The sequence below is a fragment of the Dipteris shenzhenensis genome, chromosome 22, assembly GCF_047967505.1.
Source record: "Dipteris shenzhenensis isolate YYH24624 ecotype China chromosome 22, Dip_SZ_1.0, whole genome shotgun sequence".
NCBI lineage: Eukaryota > Viridiplantae > Streptophyta > Polypodiopsida > Gleicheniales > Dipteridaceae > Dipteris > Dipteris shenzhenensis.
In genome coordinates this window covers 50,911,752-50,918,055 of record NC_141617.1, presented here as the reverse complement: position 1 = coordinate 50,918,055, position 6,304 = coordinate 50,911,752, and the positions used below count along the sequence as shown (strand labels likewise).

Sequence of the window (6,304 nt, the reverse complement as noted above, 5' to 3'; positions counted from 1 at the left end):
ATAACCAATATGTGCACATGCTGCAATACAAAATAAATCTCGGGCTTCCCTGAAGGTGAGATTTGAGAAGTGGCATCCAAAAAGCAACAATGTCATCTGCCAACTTTTTGTCTAAAGGCTCCTCATTCTATCTCAAGGGAAGTCTCAACCCACAAATATCAACTTAAGATCCAAGAGAGATACTCATTGTTGACCCTAGGTCTAATAAGCACCTAGTTGTGGGCTAGTCTCTACAAAGCAGAAACCCCTCTAATCCAAGCATTTGTAAATCTTTATCCTCTTTGAAAAACATGCTATATTCAAAACTCGTTCATCTTAATAATGCTTTATATTTCCCTTAGAAAGAGGATTCCAACAAGTTGAAGCAATCGAAGGAATGATACCTAGATATTAGCTATAAGAGTATGAAGACCCCATGATGGATGGAATATGGGTAGTAACAAGTGAGTCATAGAGTAGAGAGACACCATGGAAGAATAAAATCACATGAAAGGATGTGATAGGAAGGTGCTTCTAGTTGTGAAGTGGTTAACATGTTATCCTTATATTACCTTATTTATCTTATCAAGAATTGGTGGACCCTACTTCATCAAACACATTCTAATGGACTTTATTATTCCAATCAAAAATCAATTTTGATCACTATAAAAGGGGGGGATTGATGCCTTTTGATCAACTTGATAAAAGTAGATTTGAGCAATTGATGATTTGAATAATTGCCTAACAAGAAGTGGCTATTTAAAATAATCAATTTATTAGAATTCTAACTTAATAGCGTCGAGTACAAAGCCTTTCTTGCAACTTCTCCTCTTTTAAAAGTTGTGTAGTTCTGAAAACATAAAAAAATAAATAAATAATCAATAGATTTGCAAGTGTTTGATAAGACAAGTATTAGAGAACAATGGCAAAAAAACTCATAAAGGGTGCCTAAAAGAAATATCTATTTTTGAGAGCATTTTATAACCATATATATTTGAGTTTAACCTTGAAAGTAAGAACAATGCTGAAATAAGACTAGAAGTATAAATGATTCATTCTCCCTATTATGGTAGTTATCTTTTCAAACGTTTCATTTATGAAAGAACTTAAAGCTCAAGATATGAGGTACCTTGAGTTGATAAGATAAGATAATGTGGGCTTCACATAGTGCATCTCACTGACCCTATGGTAGAAAAGAATGAAAACTTTGGATTAATTAAAATCACAATAGCATGTAATTCTTTCAAGCAAAAATCTGAAATCTCTCAATTGAAGGCTAAAGTACTAATGCAATGAGCACCTAAATGCACATGTCCAACCCATATAGAAGACTAGCAACTTCATACATATAAAACTAAAAAGTAGTAAGCAAAGCACTATATATACAAATATAAAAAGTTGTCATGTGCATGTACAATGAGTAACAATGCCTCAAATTTCTTTGATACATTTAGTTTCAAAACTTGCATTACTATTAGACTTTTTACTATAGCAAGAGAGGCAAAGGGTTTTGGCAACCAACAACTATGTGGTGATAACTAGGACGAGAGCTTTCAGAGGTGGGAAAACAACACTAGTAGTGCTACTAGAGACCCTAATTCAGCATTTTTTTCCCATGTAATGATTGTGTGCAAGGCCTATCAATAAACTTCAAGAAATAAAAACTTGATTGGAACCCACTTGTAAATTGATTCCACCAATCTCTTTCACGTAGATGATAACCTAGGTGTATTGTTTTGATCTCTTAAATGCATGGGAGACAAACCAATGAGCATCATTTTTATCTATATTACTTATCTGTTATTGTCACAAGCCTTAGAATTTACCTACTTACTCTTCTTTGTACCACATGTAGATACCCAATGGAAGCTTTCATCTTACACTTCTCTAACTTTGATAAAGTTTGAGCCTCCCTTTGATGTAATCAATATAAAATTGTTCAAATCAATTTGCTTTTGGAAATTAGGCATGAAAACATTGTTATAGTCACCAAAACGGTGTAAAGTCCCCACCTTCCTCCTTAACTAAGAATTTGCTACAAAGAACCATAGTCATATGGTAATCCAAGCCCCAAGGGTTGAGCGAATTGAGGTTTCCTCCCAACCATAGGTCCACATTCAACCCAAAGGTTGAGGTCTAGACCATCGAGGAAGCTAGTCTACTTGAAGATCAAGTCATGCATCCCACACCATATGCCCATTCCACCCAACCACTATTGCTTGTGGCTAACAAGTTTAAGTCCCTAGGAAACACATGTTCCTTGCACATCCCGAATGTTAAGCCATTGGTTGGTATGTATAAGCCTAGCTCTACCATCTTTAGCATCGAGACCCTATTATGCGAGTCATGTATTAAATAGCTTGCTTTTTCATAAAGGCACTATCTTTCTCAATTTGCTTTGCCTTCCATTTCTATCCATCCACCTTAACCTTAGGTTATTCTAAATGCTTGGTTAGATTGCTCTCTAGCCTACTATTGATACTAATATTGCATTAGTCTAGTCTTGATCCTAGGTCTTGTAACCTTAGGTTAGATTATCCCTCAACCCTAGATCTATCTGAATCTTGGATTTGCTAACTTGAATCCTAGATCCTTCAACAATGGTTAAGCCCGTTTTAGTTGCAATAAGTATGTGACACTTCCTCCCCTTATGTCTGTAGTCAAGATAGGAAAAGAAAAGTAAAATGTTATTAGTCAATACACTTAGAAGAATTGGATTCCTATTTTCCTCGTTTGTATTGTGAGAAATACCAATCTAGAATCAACTCAATACATATTCAAATCAATCATCATTCATTTACTACCTAATTCTTTGACTTGAGAACTAAATTGGTTTAGTAAATGACTCACTTGAGACTAAGTAAAAATAGCATAAGGCTCTCTCATCTAGAGATGAGAAAAATGATGCATGACAACCATGCTAGCATTTCTTATTTATCACAAGATCATTCATGATGCTACATCCCTAAGAGGACTAAACATGGCTTAGTCATGATTGCATGATCTAGAGTTCAAGCAAGATAGAAAGACCTAGACTGACCTTGATCAATGGTTTCTGAGTAGGCTAGTCCAAATTTGGCTATGCCTAGCATTAAGACTAGATTAGCCTAGTATCAAGGTTGGCCAAGGTTTAGGTACACTCTAACCACACTAGCTTTGATACTAGATTAAAAGTCCTGAAACACCTTGAAAATGACTCTGTTGAAGGCGGGTATGCAACAGCAACACCGAGACCTTGAATGCTTCATAGATTCTTGTATTTTGTTTGTCTTGGCTATCCTTGGTGTCTCGTGGATGCTAAGTCGCATGGGACCTTGGAGAGTGGCAATCAATTGATGCAACAATTCCCTATAAGACACTATCCTTCTTCGACTACATGGTCAAGAATGCTAGACAACGCCAACTTAACAGCCTACAATGGATACCCACCCAAAGAGCACACCGAAGACCTATAGCATCACCTTGCCCATCCAGAACCATTTTTATGGCAGGCAACCTAGGGAGATGTTTAGGTTTTCTCACACCCCCTTGAGCCACTTATCATGAATCTAAGCCCTTGATCTCCCTTGTTTTTGTTTGATGTAAAAGTTAAGCTTTTGACTAAGCACTAAAAGCATATAGGTGCTTTTCACAATAAAAAGACTATAAATGTTTCAAACCTATTCGATTTGAAGAGATGGTCTACTTGATTTGCAAGTTTGGGCTTATTGGCATGTGAAGCTTTGGAGAGCCTCGCGCAATGACCTTATGTTCTACTCTCACAAGCCTAAAAGCTCGACTTAATATAGTGCTCAAACTACCATTTTCTCGAGGTTGGAGAGACACGTAACACTGGCTAAGTGGAGAGTGAGAATGTTACGTGCTCTACTTCGGACTTCCTCTAATGATAGTTGTCTTTTTGTGCTATCCAAAGTTTACTAAACAATTGGAGAATGTTGGAATCATCCCACTCAAGGACACACACAGATCCTCTCAGGGTCACATTGGCAAGTTTTGGATATTGTCTCTTGGCGTTCGATTACAATTACGACTATTGACATTCAAGTAATATGCCAATTTCTTATCCATTCACGAGACTTATCCTCGACACTTATATTCTCGACGTTATCTCGACACCTAGAAAAGGTCCCGTTCCCTCGGATTATAACTCTTTGGGAAAGAAAGCATGCCGCATGCCGCCTCCCCGCCCACACTATGTGTGGTTATAATTATATATTATATATTATAATATAAATATTTTCAATTACTGATCCATTCAAAAAATTTTGTTTTCAATCTGAATTCTTATAACATTCCTCTCATTTAATACATGTTATCAATGCGAGGGAGCAAGGAAATCTGAGATGGATGCAAGATTGAAGGATGACTACACCTTTATCCATATGGTTATAGTCCATGTGACAATATTGTAAAAACTACAAACAAAGATTAGTTATTGTATCACCTTATTCATGTATTTGTTGGACTTCAGCTTTCAAAATATGGACATCACAAAATCAATAATAAGTCACCAACCTTGACATTTGCAAGGAGGATCGGGTCCTAACAGACCCTGTGTCACGTCTCATGTCTACTATTTTACTCATTCTCTTATTTCCTTAAACAATTGATAAAATAGTAGGATTCAGCTTCAATTTCAAGTTAGTAGTTACTTGCTCCACGATGGAAAGGCTGCCTGCCGCAAATCTAGTTGGAGACTCCAGAGATTACTAGAAAATATAAATTTCCAATCTCATTTACAACCCTTGTTGTGCAAATGGGATTTAAAATAATTTGAGATGAGTCAATTATCAAGAATTAGTCACCTCTTTCCTTTTTTGTGAAAATTTTCCTTGCATGCAAGCAAACAACCAAAAAAGGTTGGCCACAAAAAAGAACATACTTCGCTTTTCACAAAAGCAAACCCTCCAAAATGGGTTTTGAAATCGTAAACGAATGCAAACTAAAATTAGGTTTTCCCTTAGCAAAGGCTACTAACCTTTAGGAAAAGTTGCATGCAACAGGAAAAGGAACATGTAAATCAGTTCAGAGACATGCACAAACAGCCTTCCCCTAATGCCAGTGTCAACTTTTGCAGTCAACAGGTGTTTGAGATTATGCATGTATTGCGCTTGTAGGTCCTCGTCTCTGCTCCTGCAAGTTGCAAGTTTCCTACAGCTGCCCTCGTATAGAGACTCTTAAGTGCCGGTTTGCTTTTCTTGCAAGATTTACATTAGGTCTCTCTTCCAAAGAATATGTTGGTGGTAACAAGATTTTCAAATCATATGGGAGGAGGGGGGAGAGCAACTTGTAGGTAGCACATCCTGCATATAATAGTGGAGAGATAATCCGCCATGACATGATCTCTCATATTCTTGCATGTTTAGTGGTTATTAGTGATAATTCAGACCACATTTTCAGGTCCCATCTCCTCTATCGTAGACTGTATATGTAAATTTAAAACAAACTTGCAATAAAATTCTAAAGTAAAAGCAGCATGTGCAGCTAAAATTGCAGCATGTAGAGCTAAAATAAATTTGTGATTGAAAGGCCTAGCAGAACATGTTGACGTTCCTCAAAAACATTGTCTCAGCAGAGCTTGAAACCAAGATACTGATCATGTGTGACTCTCAACTTCATCCCACCATCTGACACAATGGCACAACCATATTTTGACTCTCGACCCTTGCATATGTACATATATTATGAAGGTCATCCATGCAGATGAAGACTTAATTATGTTTACAACCTAAAAATTCGGCTCCTTTCAAACATTATTTACATGTGGATACAGACATGCAGGCATACATTGTAAAAACAGATGAATGCAAATGAGTGTTTCACGAACTTATAACATAAAAAAGCAGCCTCACCTCAAACATTCAAAGGTTAAAATTACGTTGATACCTTTTTCCTTGGTCTATGTAGATATAATTGTTTCTCGTCATGTTAGGATCTTTCATATTTCTTGCTTCATCCATTTGTATTGACATCCATGTTCTACCATTAAAGTTTAACTGCATCCACCAAACACATGTATTAATCTCTCTCAAACCTGGCCTACCATGAGAATCATGGAGAAGTATTGAATCCGTTCAAAAGAGGTTCAAAGATGAGGAGCTAGGAGCTAAAGCACAGACTCCTTACCCAATGTAAGTAGGAATCCTTCCTCTAGAAGGGGAAGACAAAATGAAATAAATTGGCTCAAATAGACCAACATAAAGGTCTCTAAAAGCAATGAGGGGGAAAGCACAGTACAAAAGGGGGCCCAAACAGTTCGACAAACGGGAAATGCATACTGCAAGATAGCAAAAAGGAGCTAGTGCAACAAAACATGATGGATAAA

At 36.8% G+C, this 6,304-nt stretch overlaps 1 long non-coding RNA gene across 1 annotated transcript; it reads right to left on the bottom strand.

Moving 5' to 3' along the window:
* Nucleotides 1–676: 676 nt before the first annotated feature.
* LOC147888252 (uncharacterized) lies at nt 677–5,984 on the bottom strand. The gene is made up of 3 exons (XR_015543089.1): nt 5,866–5,984; nt 1,109–1,162; nt 677–829 (listed from the first exon to the last, which is right to left on the bottom strand). It is a non-coding gene; the product is annotated as an uncharacterized LOC147888252 (long non-coding RNA).
* Between the last annotated feature and the right edge of the window lie 320 nt (nt 5,985–6,304).